Genomic DNA, 17,796 nt, shown 5'->3' with positions numbered 1-17,796 from the left:
TGTATATCTTCTTGGGAGAAATGTCTATTTAGGTCTTTTGCCCATTTTTGGATTGGGTTGTTTGTTTTTTTGTTATTGAGCTGCATGAGCTGCTTGTAAATTTTGGAGATTAATCCTTTGTCAGTTGCTTCATTTGCAAATATTTTCTCCCATTCTGAGTGTTGTCTTTTGGTCTTGTTTATGGTTTCCTTTGCTGTGCAAAAGCTTTGAAGTTTCATTAGGTCCCATTTGTTTATTTTTGTTTTTATTTCCATTTCTCTAGGATATGTGTCAAAAAGGATCTTGCTGTGATTTATGTCATAGAGTGTTCTGCCTATGTTTTCCTCTAGGAGTTTGATAGTTTCTGGCCTTACATTTAGGTCATTAATCCATTTTGAGCTTATTTTTGTGTATGGTGTTAGGGAGTGATCTAATCTCATACTTTTACATGTACCTGTCCAGTTTTCCCAGCACCACTTATTGAAGAGGCTGTCCTTTCTCCACTGTACATTCCTGCCTCCTTTATCAAAGATAAGGTGACCGTATGTGCGTGGGTTTATCTCTGGGCTTTCTCTCCTGTTCCATTGATCTATCTTTCTGTTTTTGTGCCAGTACCTTACTGTCTTGATTACTGTAGCTTTGTAGTATAGTCTGAAGTCAGGGAGCCTGATTCCTCCAGCTCCGTTTTTCGTTCTCAAGATTGCTTTGGCTATTTGGGGTCTTTTGTGTTTCCATACAAATTGTGCAATTTTTTGTTCTAGTTCTGTGAAAAATGCCAGTGGTAGTTTGATAGGGATTGCATTGAATCTGTAGATTGCTTTGGGTAGTAGAGTCATTTTCACAATGTTGATTCTTCCAATCCAAGAACATGGTATATCTCTCCATCTATTTGTATCATCTTTAATTTCTTTCATCAGTGTCTTATAATTTTCTGCATACAGGTCTTTTGTCTCCTTAGGTAGGTTTATTCCTAGATATTTTATTCTTTTTGTTGCAATGGTAAATGGGAGTGTTTTCTTGATTTCACTTTCAGATTTTTCATCATTACTGTATAGGAATGCCAGAGATTTCTGTGCATTAATTTTGTATCTTGCTACTTTACCAAATTCATTGATTAGCTCTAGTAGTTTTCTGGTAGCATCTTTAGGATTCTCTATGTATATTATCATGTCATCTGCAAATAGTTACAGCTTTACTTCTTCTTTTGCAATTTGGATTCCTTTTATTTCCTTTTCTTCTCTGATTTCTGTGGCTAAAACTTCCAAAACTATGTTGAATAAGAGTGGTGAGAGTGGGCAACCTTATCTTGTTCCTGATCTTAGTGGAAATGGTTTCAGTTTTTCACCATTGAGGACAATGTTGGCTGTGGGTTTGTCATATATGGCCTTTATTATGTTGAGGAAAGTTCCCTCTATGCCTACTTCCTGGAGAGTTTTTATCATAACTGCGTGTTGAATTGTGTCAAAAGCTTTCTCTGCATCTATTGAGATGAACATATGGTTTTTCTCCTTCAATTTGTTAATATGGCGTATCACATTGATTGATTTGCGTATATTGAAGAATCCTTGCATTCCTGGAATAAACCCCACTTGATTGTGGTGTATGATCCTTTTAATGTGCTGTTAGATTCTGTTTGCTAGTATTTTGTTGAGGATTTTTGCATCTATGTTCATCAGTGATATTGGCCTGTAGTATTCTTTCTTTGTGACATCTTTGTCTGGTTTTGGTATCAGGGTGATGGTGGCCTTGTAGAACGAGTTTGGGAGTGTTCCTCCTTCTGCTATATGTTGGAAGAGTTTTAGAAGGATGGGTGTTAGCTCTTCTCTAAATGTTTGGTAGAATTCGCCTGTGAAGCCATCTGGTCCTGGGCTTTTGTTTGTTGGAAGATTTTTAATCACAATTTCAATTTCAGTGCTTTTGATTGGTCTGTTCATATTTTCTATTTCTTCCTGATACAGTCTTGCACATTCTGCATTTCTAAGAATTTGTTCATTTCTTCCAGGTTGTCCATTGTATTGGCATAGAGTGGCTTATAGTAATCTCTGATGATCTTTTGTATTTCTGCAGTGTCAGTTGTTACTTCTCCTTCTTCATTTCTAATTCTATTGATTTGAGTCTTCTTTTTTTTCTTGATGAGTCTGGCTAATGGTTTATCAATTTTGTTTATCTTCTCAAAGAACCAGCTTTTAGTTTCATTGATCTTTGCTATCATTTCCTTCATTTCTTTTCCATTTATTTCTGATCTGATCTTTATGATTTCTTTCCTTCTGCTAACTTTGGGTTTTTTTTGTTCTTATTTCTCTAATTGCTTTAGGTGCAAGGATAGGTTGCTTATTCGAGATGTTTCCTGTTTCTTAAGGTAGGATTGTATTGCTATGAACTTCCCTCTTAGAACTGCTTTTGCTGCATTCCATAGGTTTTGGGTCGTCATGTCTCCAATGTCATTTGTTTCTAGGTATTTTTTGGTTTCCTCTTTGATTTCTTCAGTGATCACTTCGTTATTAAATAGTGTATTGTTTAGCCTCCACGTGTTTGTATTTTTTACAGATCTTTTCCTGTAATTGATATCTAGTCTCATAGCGTTGTGGTCAGAAAAGATACTTGATACAATTTCAATTTTCTTAAATTTACCAAGGCTTGATTTGTGACGCAAGATAGGATCTATCCTGGAGAATGTTCCATGAGCACTTGAGAAAAATGTGTATTCTGTTGTTTTTGGATGGAATGTCCTATAAATATCAATTAAGTCCATCTTGTTTAATGTATCATTTAAAGCTTGTGTTTCCTTATTTATTTTCATTTTGGATGATCTGTCCATTGGTGAAAGTGGGGTGTTAAAGTCCCCTACTATGAATGTGTTACTGTCGATTTCCCCTTTTATGGCTGTTAGTATTTGCCTTATGTATTGAGGTGCTCCTATGTTGGGTGCATAAATATTTACAATTGTTATATATTCTTCTTGGATTGATCCCTTGATCATTATGTAGTGTCCTTCTTTGTCTCTTCTAATAGTCTTTATTTTAAAGTCTATTTTGTCTGATATAAGAATTGCTAGTCCAGCTTTCTTTTGGTTTCCATTTGCATGGAATATCTTTTTCCATCCCCTAACTTTCAGTCTGTATGTGTTTCTAAGTCTGAAGTGGGTCTCTTGTAGACAGCATATATATTGGTCTTGTTTTTGTATCCATTCAGCCAGTCTGTGTCTTTTGGTTGGAGCATTTAATCCAATTACTTTTAAGGTAATTATCGATATGTATGTTCCTATTCCCACTTTCTTAATTGTTTTAGGTTTGTTATTATAGGTCTTTTTCTTCTCCTGTGTTTCTTGCCTAGAGAAGTTCCTTTAGCATTTGTTGTAAAGCTGGTTTGGTGGTGCTGAACTCGCTCAGCTTTTGCTTGTCTGTAAACGTTTTAATTTCTCCATCAAATCTGAATGAGATCCTTGCTGGGTAGAGTAATCTTGGTTGTAGGTTTTTCTCCTTCATCACTTTAAATATGTCCTGCCAGTCCCTTCTGGCTTGCAGAATTTCTGCTGAAAGCTCCGCTGTTAACCTTATGGGGATTCCCTTGTGTGTTATTTGTTGTTTTTCTCTTGGTGCTTTTAATATGTTTTCTTTGTATTTAATTTTTGATAGTTTGATTAATATGTGTCTTGGTGTGTTTCTCCTTGGATTTATCCTGTATGGGACTCTCTGTGTCTCCTGGACTTGATTAACTATTTCCTTTCCCATATTAGGGAAGTTTTCAACTATCATCTCTTCAAATATTTTCTCAGTCCCTTTCTTTTTCTTCTTCTGGAACCCCTGTAATTCGAATGTTGGTGTGTTTAATGTTGTCCGAGAGGTCTCTGAGACTGTCCATGGTTCTTTTCATTCTTTTTTCTTTATTCTGCTCTGCAGTAGTTATTTCCACTATTTTATCTTACAAGTCACTTATCCGTTCTTTTGCCTCAGTTATGCTGCTATTGATCCCTTCTAGAGTATTTTTAATTTCATTGATTGTGTTTTTCATCATTGCTTGTTTCGTCTTTAGTTCTTCTAGTTCCTTGTTAAATGTTTCTTGCATTTTCTCTCTTCTATTTCCAAGATTTTGGATCTTCTTTACTATCATTGTTCTGAATTCTTTTTCAGGTAGACTGCCTATTTCCTCTTCATTTGTTAGGTCTGGTGGGTTTTTATCTTGCTCCTTCACCTGCTGTGTGTTTTTCTGTCTTCTCATTTTGCTTATCTTACTGTGTTTGGGGTCTCCTTTTTGCAGGCTGCAGGTTCATAGTTCCCATTGTTTTTGGTGTCTGTCTCCAGTGGCTAAAGTTGGTTCAGTGGGTTGTGTAGGCTTCCTGGTGGAGGGGACTTGCCTGTGTTCTGGTGGATGAGGCTGGATCTTGTCTTTCTGGTGGGCAGGCTCACGTCTCGTGGTGAGTTTTGGGGTGTCTGTGGACTTATCATGATTTTAGGCAGCCTCTCTGCTAATGGGTGGGGTTGTGTTCCTGTCTTGCTAGTTGTTTGGCATAGGGTGTCCAGCACTATAGCTTGCTGGTCGTTGAGTGAAGCTGGGTGTTGGTTTTGAGATGGAGATCTCTGGGAGATTTTGGCCATTTGATATTACGTGGAGCTGGGCGGTCTCTTGTGGACCAGTGTCCTGAAGTTGTCTCTTCCACCTCAGAGGCACAGCACTGACTCCTGGGTGCAGCACCAAGAGCCTTTCATCCACATGGCTCAAAATAAAAGGGAGAAAAAGTAGAAGGAAGGAAGGAAGGAAGGTAAAAGAAAATAAAATAAAGTAAGGTAAGATAAAATAAAGTTACTAAAATAAAAAAATAATTATTAAAAAAAACTTTTTAAAAGTAGAACAACAACAACAACAATAAGAAAAATGGATGGATAGAACCCTAGGACAAATGGTGAAAGCAAAGCTATACAGACAGAATCTTATACAGAAGCATACATGTACACACTCACAAAAAGAGGAAAAGGGGAAAAATCATAAATCTTGCTCTCAAAGTCCACCTCCTAGATTTGGGATGATTCGTTGTCTATTCAGGTATTCCAGAGATGCAGGGTACATCAAGTTGATTGTGGAGATTTAATCCGCTGCTCCTGAGGCTGCTGGGAGAGATTTCCCTTTCTCTTCTTCGTTCTCACAGCTCCCGGGGTTCAGCTTTGGATTTGGCCCCGCCTGTGCATGTAGGTCGCTGGAGGGCATTTGTTCTTCGCTCAGACAGGATGGGGTTAAAGGAGCAGCTGATCTGGGAGCTGTGGCTCACTCAGGCTGGGGGAGGGAGGGGTATGGATGCAGGGCGAGCCTACGGCGGCAGAGGCTGGCGTGACGTTGTACCAGCCTGAGGTACGCTGTGCGTTCTCCCGGGGAAATTATCCCGGGATCCCGGGACCCTGGCAGTGGCAGGCTGCACAGGCTCCCGGGAAGGGAGGTGTGGAGAGTGACCTGTGCTCGCACACAAGCTTCTTGGTGGCGTCAACAGCAGCCTAAGCGTCTCATGCCGGTCTCTGGGGTCGGCGCTGTTAGCCGCGGCTCGCGCCCGTCTCTGGAGCTCCTTTAAGCAGCGTTTTTAATCCCCTCTCCTTGCGCACCAGGAAACAAAGAGGGAAGAAAAAGTCTCTTGCCTCTTCGGCAGGTCCAGACTTTTTCCCGGACTCCCTCCCGGCTAGCCGTGGCGCACTAACCCCCTGCAGGCTGTGTTCATGCTGCCAACCCCAGTCCTCTCCCTGGGTTCTGACCTCCGAAGCCCGGGCTTCAGCTCCCAGCCCCCGCCCGCCCTGGCGGGTGAGCAGACAAGCCTCCCGGGCTGGTGAGTGCTGGTCGGCACAGATCCTCTGTGCAGGAATCTCCCCGCTTTGCCCTCCGCACCCCTGCGGCTGTGTTTTCCTCCGCGGCCCCGAAGCTCCTCCCATCCGCCACCCGCAGTCTCCGCCCACGAAGGGCCTTCCTAGTGTGTGGAAAGTTTTCCTCCTTCACGGCTCCCTCCCACTGGTGCAGGTCCCGTCCCTATTCTTTTGTTTCTGTTTATTCTTTTTTCTTTTTCCCTACCAAGGTACATGGGGAGTTTCTTGCCTTTTGGGGGGTCTGAGGTCTTCTGCCAGCGTTCAGTAGGTGTTCTGTAGGAGTTGTTCCACATGTAGATGTATTTCTGATGTACCTGTGGGGAGGAAGGTGATCTTCGCGTGTTATTCTTCCGCCATCTTCCCCCACTGTGTCTCTCGTGCCTGTTTTAAAGCATTTTACTTATCCCTCAGGATTCCAGATGAGTTGCCGTTTGGCTCCACGATGCAGACTCGCTTTGGAGGGCTGCATTAGAATCCTGTGGATGTGCACTTGGGTAGGAATGAGGCTGGACTGGATAAGAGCACTCACGGGCACTGCACAGTTTACTCAGAGCCTGTTTTTTTCCTTTGCTCATTTGTAATGCCAGCCCATGGTGGTGGGATGGGTGTATTGCTATAAATTAACGGCCATATCTCATACTTCTTATTCTGAAAGTGTAATTCAAAGAACTGTCACAAGAAATAGCAAAGCTGCATATTCTTCTTTATAGTAATTGCCATAAAAAAATCCCAATTACTTTAAATTACCATAAAATTACTTCAAAATCAACCCCAGCCCTGCTGCCCTTGATTTTCTTGCAATTAGTTCAAAGGGCAAGAGATGGAGCAGTAAGTTTTGGGGTATATGATATAGCAGTTACATTTTTCATGATCAAGGAACTTTTAGTTTACAGCTTCTTTCCTTTAAACTAATTCATTGAAGGGGACAGTAATTCTAGGTCCATTCCCTTATTCTGCTGACACTCAATTTCTGGGACTTGGACATATTTCACTTCTCTTTTTATCTTTAAAATATTTACAACTCTAAAACCTTCACAAATGCTTGGTTTTTATGTGATAAACTGTAACTGACTGGTATTAGCCCAAGGGATTTAGCAGTGCCCAAATCCTGCCTTGGCAAAGCCACTCGTCTTCAGGTGGCCCCGATGAAGATGGACCCCCATAGTGGACAATTACAAAGGCAAATACTCTTTGGGTCCATATGTCCGATCTCCCAATGCAGGAATCTTTGTTAAACCAGGTTGTAACAGAAGGCTTCTACTGGAGGTTTGAAAACATTTTTTCTTAACCCTAAAATTAAACCCTAATTTTACCATCAACAGATGAGCATAAGAGGAGCACCCAAAGGAATCAGAGCATCCACCCATGTTTAGGTAAATGAAGTGAGTGATATGTCAGTGACTGCCCCAATGGGAAATGCTCTACACAGAGTGGAGTGGGTGGCCCCATGGGTTTAGGCACCTTGGAAGGTTGAATTACCTTCAGTGCAATGCTTCTTCCCATTTGATAATTGCACATAGAGATATCAAGTTCTAGTACAAATTCAGAAACTTGTTCGAGGGATCCATCTATTCTTCCACTGATCCATTTGTCCCTCCATCAATCCGTCCATCCAATCTATCAAGATAAAAAAAGTGGGAAGTGATGGTGTCTGTTTATCCTTCTCTGACTATAATAGGTGTTCTGGTGTCTTTTCCACTGTTTCTCCCCAAAGCAGTCATGTACAGCAATTGCCTTAGAAATTACAAATGTATTTTTGAAAAATGTATTTTAATGGGAGACAGAATGGATGGTGTGGTGCAAAGAGTACTAGATCAAATAAATTTATCCAAAGGCATTGTATCCCCCAACTGCAAATCACTTGATTTTCCCCTATATTTGGAATGTTAGACATATCCATGGATGCAGTTTTTAATAGTTACTTTCATTCTTTTTTACTCTAGACCAATATGAAAAGCATATGGAAATGGTCTATCAGTTTAAGGTATTTTTCTCCCCTTAATGGAACAATTTTAGAAAATTTCAATGGATGTTTCTCCTTAGATGTTATGAAACACCTAATCTGATGCAAGTTTGTCCCAGGATAGGTGCTTTTTCTAGGTACTTCCTTGGTCATGCTGTCCACCCCTATATTTTGATGTCCCAAATCTGCTAAAAACTCCTGCTGAGAATGTTTCTAACACTGCCATTACTTAGAGTTGACTTTCGTCAGGAAACTTTCACATTTGATTATCTCTTATCTCTGTTGTATAGCCAGCCTGTTCGTGTCAGCTGAATGCTTCTCTTTGGTCTGTATCCTGGTCTCTTGACCCTCCCTCATTCCTGTCCAGCCACCATACTATTTTTCTTTTCTACTAGCCTATATACAATGTCTCCTTTTCTGCACTTAACACTTAACCAGTTACCCAATTTAATGTGACTCTGGTCCCATTGCTTCACTGAAACAGCTCTTTCTAAAGTCACTACGAATTTTTTTTTTTTTTTTTTGCGGTACGCGGGCCTCTCACTGTTGTGGCCTCTCCCATTGCGGAGCACAGGCTCTGGACGCTCAGGCTCAGTGGGCCCAGCTGCTCCGCGACATGTGGGATCTTCCTGGACTGGGGCACGAACCCACGTCCCCTGCATTGGCAGGCGGACTGTCAACCACTGCACCACCAGGGAAGCCCTCATCATCTTTTTATAAACTCATTCAACATTTATTCCACAAATATGTATGAAATGCTATTATGTGCCAGGTGCTGTTTTTAGTGCGAGATATACATTATCAAATAAGTCCATATCCAATCCATCACCCAGTCCTGTCAGTTTTACCTCTTATGTATAACCTACTGCCTCCATTTCATCCCTTCTACTCCAAGCGGTCACCACCTCTCACTATACTGCAGTCACCTTCTATCTAGTCTAGCTGCACAGTTGCTGGAACAGACTTTCCAAAGGCTGACCATATCACCCTAGCCTACCTCTACTTCCTGTTCTTGTTTAAATCCCCCAGTGCTCTTGGAATTAAAAAAAAAAGTCATGAGTGTGCCTTGCTGGCCATGACTGCTTCCACTTGCCCCTCCTACTCCAGCCACTTTCCATCCCTTTTGCCACACATTCTTGGAATATTGTTCCCTCCATCTTTTGTATAACCTCATTTCATAGCCCAGCACCACCCTCACTAGTATAGAGACACTTCCCCTGCCTCCCTAGACTAAATCTAATGCCATTACTCTACACTCTCGTGGAGCAAGGCCACATCTTTATTTTCTCCCCATAGCATCTGCAATGCTTAGTACAGTGCCTGGCACATATTCGGTATTCATCAATATTTATAAATGAACAAATAATAGCTTCTTACCTCATTTTTATGAAAATAAATTACCCTGACCTTTTGCCCATTTGCTCATCATAATGGAATTCTTTGGATTGCCGGGGCCTTTGCTGACACTTTTCTTAGGCTCTACCTAGACTATTTGTCCCTGAAGTGACCTTTTAGCCAGTTATATGTAGGCACTGTCATATCTGATTATTTAAGATGCAGCAGAGAACATCAGACTATTAACACTAAACCAAAGCTAATCATTGGGGGATATGTAAATTAACATCAATTACTTGCATTTATCAAAATTTTCATTTAAACACATAGTTGAGATGTACACAGTTGCATAAATTATTTTAAAAAACGATATTCATAGGAGAAAACCTTGTAATTATGCTGGAAGTGGAAAGATGACTATCAGAGAAGAAGATGGAACTATTTATGTTTCTTAAAGTAATTTAGAAAAGTGCCCATGCAGTTCGGTTATGGTCTTGTGACTCCGCCAAAGTCAGATGCTAAAACTTGACATGTTTGAATTCATATTTTGTCTCCTCTTCCCTATACTGCCTGCTTCCTGCAGTGCCTTTGAGAAGTAAAGTGGAGAAAAAAGTGGGTCAGGCAAGAGTGTGGAACCTGGATAAGCCACCAAATTAAAAATGAATTCAAAGATTAATAAAAGTTAAAAAAAACTCACCTGCTCTGATTATCCATAGGTGACATGCATTGGCCACATGATCTTGAGAAGACCTCTTTACTTCTTAATAAAATGGGATCAGTAGTATATGGCAGGACTATTCACAATAGCTAAAATATGGAGGCAACCTAAGTGTCCATCGACAGATGAATGGACAAAGAAGATGTGAAATGTATATATATACATATGTACATATATATAATGGAATATTACTCAACCATAAAAAAGAATGAAATAATGCCATTTGCAGCAGCATGGATGGACCTAGAGATTATCATACTAAGTGAAGTAAGTCAAAAAGAGAAAGACAGATATATCACTTATATGTGGAATCTAAAAAAATGATACAAATGAACTTATTTACAAAACAGAAATAGGCTCACAGACATAGGAAACAAACTTATGGTTACCAAAGGGGAAAGGGGGAGAGGGATAACTTAGAAGTTTGGGATTAACATATACACACTATTATATATAAAATAGATAACAAACAAGAACCTACTGTATAGCACAGGAACTATATACAACATCTTAAACTGTAATGGAAAAGAATCTGAAAAAGTATCTGTGAATATATACATATACATATACATATATATACATATATATAAATGAATCACTTTGCTATACACCTGAAACATTGTAAATCAACTATACTTCAATAGAAAAATAATATACGGCAGGAAGGATTAAACGAGGTAATATATGTGAATGCTCTGTTGAACCTTATACCACACAGTTAGCTCATATGAAAAATTTTTTTATTATTGTAATTAACCTGGCCTCCTGACTTCTTGGGATTCCTTATGTCTAAGACTTTTTGAAATGGCAAACAGTATTTAATGAGTTCTATGTGCTAAACACAATTCCAAGTACCTTATAAATATTCATTTAATCCTTGTGTCAACTTTACCATGAAATAATATTATGATAACCCTCATTTATAGGTTAAGAAACTGAGGTAAAAGGAAGTTCAATATCTTGCCAGAGATTGAAATCTCATAACTAGGAAGCAGTGGCTTATATTTGGAAAATAATGGCCTCATTCTAGGAAATTCCACATCTTAGCTAAAACTTTACCTTTTTAACTTACCCTTCACCCATAAGGCATGTACTACATGTCCGAGGTTTAACTGCTAGGAAGAAAAATTATTTTCTCCATTTTCCATTTGAGTGTCCCACTGGAGTGTCCCACTGGTTTCACTTTGTATCTCAGGTCAGTGCTGTGATACATGTTCTTACTTCAAGATAGGATTTACTGTTCTACTTTATTTTCCTTTCAGGATACCATGCTAGAGTGCTTTTGAAATTTTGTTATTCTCTGCATCAATGATTTGTCCTTTGAAATAGAGAAATAACGTTTGTCATCCTGACATTTGGAAATCTGGATTATGCCATTTGTTCCTTTTTAACCTTGTTTTAGGTAGTAAATAAGGCAAACTATGGAGCTACCTTGCTTAGAGGTGAGATGTTATCCCTAATAAGAGTCTCTTGGTGTTGGCATGTTGTACATAGAAGATTTTTTTTCCAGAACATTCTACCTCATGCAGAAATGCTTTCCTTTTTGTAGATTTTTTTTTTCTGCCTTCTTCTTCCTTCTTACAGATGGCAAGGGATTCAGTTTAGCTGTTGAGGCCTTAGATAGCTCTTCTGACATAATAGCCAGAGTATATTTATTAATCTCCATTATTTCCCTAAGGTGATTTTGAGGATACAAGTCTCAGAACTAATGATTTGATCTGACTTTTAGGATGACAAGATTAAATTACCTCTGAATAATCTTTGCTGTATAGACCAAGGAGTTGTTTCATATATATATGTGTGTCTATTTCAAATTTAGCAGATAGTTTTAAGAATTTCTCAGCCTAAATTTGAGTAGATTTTGAGTCTCAAAGCAAAATCCTACAAATGTGGTTAATAGAATGGTAAATTTTTTTTTCAATGCTATTTTGAACTATTGTAATAATCATATTTTTAGTTAAGTAGAAACATGTTTAAGAATGGGAAATGTTCAACTTTGTCAAATTTTCTAATTCTGTCTTGTGCTTTGGATACTCTTGAATTATGCTATATTTGACCTGATTAAGCTGAATATAATAGAAGGTAATTCTTTCATGTTTTATATATAAAATCAGTGGGAAGCAATGAGAGATAAATAATATCTTGCTCTTTTAGACTTTCTGAGGATGTAAACTGGGGTTACCAAATAAATATAGGACACCTAGTTACATTTGAATTTGAGGTAAACAGTGAATTTTTTTTTTTTTTTTTGCGGTAGGTGGGCCTCTCACTGTTGTGGCCTCTCCCCTTGCAGAGCACAGGCTCCGGATGCGCAGGCTCAGCAGCCATGGCTCACGGGCCCAGCCGCTCTGCGGCATGTGGGATCTTCCCAGACCGGGGCACGAACCCGTGTCCCCTGCATCGGCAGGCGGACTCTCAACCACTGCGCCACCAGGGAAGCCCTCAGTGAATATTTTTAAAACTATAAGTATGTACCACATATTACATGGGACATGTTTATACTTTAAAAAATTTTATTATATAGCAGGGGGCCCTGTATTTTTATTTGCTAGATTTGGCAAACCTGCCCTAGTTCCATCCTAGTTCTATTTAGAGCTAAGAATTTTATCATTTCTAAAAGTCAAATTGACCCCAAAATGGGATTTTAAGCCATCGTGAAAATAATCAGATAAATAAATACATAAAAGAGGCCCATGCAAAGATTGTGATTAATTCAGTTTGTCCACTTAAGACCCATAAGGAAGAACAATAAAATCACCCCTCCCCCCCATGCTAAATCTGTCCTGGAGATAGGCTAGCAGGCTGGGAGCGGAGGCCCCTAAGCCTTATCATAGAAGCACAGCTACCCCACCGGCTCAGTTCTGCCACTCTCCGAATGGATCAGCCTTCTTTATTGATAGCCCTGTTACACAGGATGTGAAAGCAGCCCAGACAACATACTGCTGCTGGAAAATTCTGTATCCAGTGCACTTCCTTCCCCTTGCTCCCCTGCTTTCTTCCTGTCCTGCCTTTTGTCCGTCCTTGCCCTATACAGGTAGATTCTGCAACAGCCATCAAACACTGTGGAGGAACCATGCTTACATAATCCACTCCTCAAACTCATCCCCAATACTTAGCACAATGTTTTGGAACTTGTAGATATTAAAAAATTATTACACAAATCAAAACGCTGTAATCCTATCACAGCAAGTGCCAAAAAAGTGTTTAGATTCTGTTTGGGACGTTAGATTAAAAAATATATATGTAGTTGAGAAAATCCTATTTGAAAAATGTTGTTGACTGGGTTTATCATGGTATTTTCTGTAATTGCATTGACCTCTATCATGGGAATGGGTCTTTGCTACGAACTAAATTGCCAAGCCAATCCCTTTCTAATTTATGTAAACAATAGTATTATTAAAACCATGATAAATACACCCTTTCCCTCTTAAATACATATTAATGAGTGTGAAAGTCCCTTCATCAGGGATAAGAATTAAGGTGAAGTCTATTTAATTTAACTATTGTTTGTTTGTTTGTTTAAATAGGATACTTTTACAAATTTTCCAAGCTTTTTCAGTTTCTCCAGTTTTGGCCTAATCTATTGGAAAAATAAACTAAAAGTAGCCTTTATATTAAAAAAAAGTATAATTTCATTTGGTGCATCTTATTTCACTCACTTTTTTGGTGATTCATAGTGTGCATCTTTCTGTGGCTAAAACAATGTGTTGTTTGTCTGAGCTTTGATCCAGAAATGCAAATAGAGCACATAAGATGAGCACACGCACAAACACACACAGGCATTCTTTTCCGTTATAGGTTATTACAAGTTATTTAAGATTTTTTTCCATTATAGGTTATTACAAGATATTGAATATAGTCCCCGTGCTATATAATAGGTCCCTATTGTTTATCTATTTTATATATAGTAATGTGTATGTGTTAATCCCAAATTCCTAATTTATCCCAATCCCCCTTTGGTAACCTTAAATTTGTTTTCTATGTCTGTGAGTCTACTTCTGTTTTGTAAATAAGTTCATTTGTATCATTTTTTTAGATTCCACATATAAGAGATATCATATGATATTTGTCTTTCTCTTTCTGACCAAACTTCAGTACTCTTAATTCCATCTAGGGAGCTGGGTACCAGGCAGGCTTTTTTCTCCTGCCTTACATACATCCCATCAACAATATCATTGATCCAGATACTGAAATCATCTATGACTCTATGTTGAAAAAGAAAACATTGTTGATGGAAGAAGAAACTTCTTAGAAAACTGAGTCTCCTTTTTGGCTCCAGAAAATGGCTAACCACTTACTGAGAAAACTTGAACTAAGAAAAATATGTTCAGAACACTGACAGTTCAGTCAGGATTGTTATTCTAACAGAAAAATATTTGACCGCTAGGCAAGGGCTTTGACCCTGTGCCCTTTCCTCCAAATAGGCTGTCTGGCTGTCAGACACTCAGATAACTTTTTCCATCCTGTGACAGCTTCTACACTGGAAGTGACAGTCTGCCTACAGTGGGACAACATGTGGCCTCTTGGTGGAGTGTAGCAGAGGGGAGACGTCACTGGTTCTTTAAGGCTCTCATATGTGACTGGTTCAGTTAATAGTGAGAGTCGGGTATATTCAGGAACTCCTCAGGGACCAGAGAGTTCATGACAACACACTTTTGTTCAAATCAGCTGAGGTATGGCAAGCAGAGTATTCTTCGATTTTAGTTATTCTCAAATTCCTTCTCACAAGGTTACCTTATGCTGGACACCTGAGTGAGTAACGTTTCCATCTCATTTCCTCACATATCGAAGACCTACGAGGTCTTTTTTTTTTTTTTTTTTTTGCGGTACGCGGGCCTCTCACTGTTGTGGCCTCTCCCGTTGCGGAGCACAGGCTCCGGATGCGCAGGCTCAGCGGCCATGGCTCACGGGCCCAGCCGCTCCGCGGCATGTGGGATCTTCCCGGACCAGGGCACGAATCTTCCCAGACCAGGGCACGAACCTGTGTCCCCTGCATTGGCAGGCAGACTCTCAACCACTGCGCCACCAGGGAAGCCCTAGGAGGTCTTCTTAATCTAGCAAGGGTGAGGGAAGTAGAGGTGAGTAGCTGAAAGAAAGAGCCATTATCATGGCCAGTAGTCTATTGATTTCATTTTTGGACAAAAGTGTACCGCCATTCAAATGTTTTTGGATCCTTTCCTTCTTTAGGAAAGTATATGAATCTTTTTGCCTGGAATCATCATCCTTCTCAACGTATTTATTTGAGTGATTATTTTGTGCAAACCACAATGTTAGTTCTAACCTGAATTTTCCAATTTTTACTGGCACCGTCCTTAGGAAGCCCACATTCAAGCTTACCAGCTGAGCTGCCTTGCAGTTGTGAGGGACAGCACAGTAAAGGACAGAACGTTCACGACTGGAGGCTGGGTTTCTTGTGGTGGTGCTGCCACACATTTACTCTTCATTCCTGAAGGAACTTAACTCTGAAGTTTGCCATCATTAACAGACAAGAGGGGTCAACTGAATGTTCCTTAAATGGGTCCTCGAAACCAACAATTGAGAGATGTCTGGTGACCTTTTCGTCAAAGGGCTTCTCATGATCATGAGAGTTAAGTGACCTTCCCGTCAGGCCCTTGTTTTGGTTTTGCCTTGCTCTATAGGGATTGTGCTGTGTCTGCACAACATTCACTTTCAAAAGATACACTCATATAGGCCATTTTTCAGTTGAGTCTAGAGGCAGTGTCTTCCAAGCATGATATCTGTGGCACTCTGTCAAGCTCTGAAGTGTCATATTACTCAGAATGGTCCACTTATAAATAGGCTGGGTTCAAAACACAGACTTTTTTTTTTTTTTTTTTTTTTTTAAATAAGCTAAGCCTCTCTGTGGTTTTAGGCTGCTCTCAAGTGTTTGTCCATTGACTCTATTTTTTTCCTAGAGAATGGCCTTAATCTCTTTGTCTCTGGTTTGAATAAGAACAACAATAACAAATTGATGAGAGCTTCATTTGTAAAGGGAAGGAGGGGGCAGAGAGAAGGCTAAGGATGTGTGTGGGTGTGTTTGTGTGTGCGTGGGGAGCTTCAGGGAGGAAAAGCATTTGCGAGGTGTTTTCCTGGAGGAGCAGTTTCAGATCTGTTTTGGTGTAAATTGAGGCAGAAGTTTGAAAATAAGAAGCGACTTCATAAACGCTCGCTCCCTGTATAAACACCTTGTTAAATCAATGCAGCATTTGGACCAATTTCGTTTTTCTAATTCCATGGTACACTTGGGAAAGCAGAAGGCGTTTTGCATTATGCAGAATCTGGTATTTGGTTATTTGGAGAAGGCTGCTTTACCTACTAGGTCACAGTAAATGACTACAGATGCTGAGAATATGTTGATGGTGTCAATGGTGAAATCTTTGCCACACAGATTGTGAAAAATTACAGGAGGGCAGGAAATAATTTATTTTGCTAACAATCTATTTCCCTTCTGCAGTTTGTACCTGTTGAAGCTGGAAGTCCTTGCCTCCCCTCCTCAAAGTCCGTCTCCTTTCTTTGACAGACGTGCAACCCTTGAAGCCTTCAGCATTATTAACAGCAATGTTTAGAGTCCACCGGGGATTAATTTAATTTTTTTGGTGTGTGTTTTTACAATAGTTTCAAGATGCTGGAATGCAGATATAGTTCTTGTTAAAAAAAATAGTTTAGACAGGTTGATTCATTTAGCTACCCAGCAGGACCTGATAGCTTTTTCTAAAATTAAATTCTGAAGAAGAAAATCTAACAGACAACCCCATCCACATACACAGGCACATACCACACAAATATGTATACACAGTGTGGTAGTGACGTCCAGACCAAACAAGAGGTGCTTTCTTACATGGAAATTGATTGGGTTTTAATTAATAAATCATTTATTTATTTATGGCTGCGTTGGGTCTTCGTTGCTGCGCGTGGGCTTTCTCTAGTTGCAGTGAGCAGTGGCTACTCTTCGTTGCGGTGCATGGGCTTCTCATTGCGGTGGCTTCTTTTGTTGTGGAACACAGGCTCTAGGTGCGTGGGCTCAGGAGTTGTGGCGCACGGGCTAAGTTGCTCCGCAGCATGTGGGACCTTTCCGGACCAGGGATCGAACCCGTGTCTCCTGCACTGGCAGGCAGATTCTTAACCACTGCGCCACCAGGGAGGTCCTAATTAATTTTTAAAAGTCTGTCTTAAACTTTGGTCCATTTTCACCTCGGATAAGCTATGATATGTTAAATAGATATTTCTATGACTTTGTTCTTACTGACCCTTTATTTCTCAATAATCGAACCCTTCAGATTCTAATGGAAATTAAGAGGTTGTTTATATGCTGAGGGTGGGCAGGTGTTACATTTTATTTTACATGTTGGTTTGTAGCTGATACAGTTAGAAAACCGCTTTGTCCTGTTTTTTCAAGCTGCATGGGAACTCCATTTCAATGCTGAAGAGGTAGGTAGAGTTATAAGTTATATGTGTTGTAGATATGCTGATAATAAGTTATTCTTTTCTTATAGCTTTTCCAGGAAATCCTTCTGGAGGAGAGGCAGCAGGAGCACTTCTGTCTTGCTGTTCTTGGAGCACACAGAGAGTGACATACTCAGGAAAAAATGAAAATGTTTAATTTTTATACTTTCACCTCAGTTTGAAATGCAGGTGAAAGTTGCATTTTTATTTGTGGCTTGAAGGATAGCAAGGCCTGATAACAAATCATAAAGAAAGATGGAAGCCTCAATAGCAAATTTTATGTTCAAATTTCATCATTTGTCACATATCAGTGGCTAAAAAAAGGAGAAAAACCTTGAATTTGTGCAATACTCCAAACTTTAAACATAGCTGAAATTGCGCTGTGCAGTGGGCCATTCAAAGAGCACATGCAAAGACCTGGGCTCTTCTCTGGTTCAGCAATTGTCCTGTGTACACTCTGGAAGCCTAGAAACCATTCTGTGTGAGAGTTAGCTTTCCAAGTGGCCTCCCTCTTTCCT

Source organism: Mesoplodon bidens (genome assembly GCF_964165515.1).
Source record: "Mesoplodon bidens genome assembly, chromosome: 4".
Lineage (NCBI taxonomy): Eukaryota > Metazoa > Chordata > Mammalia > Artiodactyla > Ziphiidae > Mesoplodon > Mesoplodon bidens.
The sequence above is the reverse complement of the archived record's forward strand: the minus strand, read 5'-3'. Positions refer to the sequence as shown.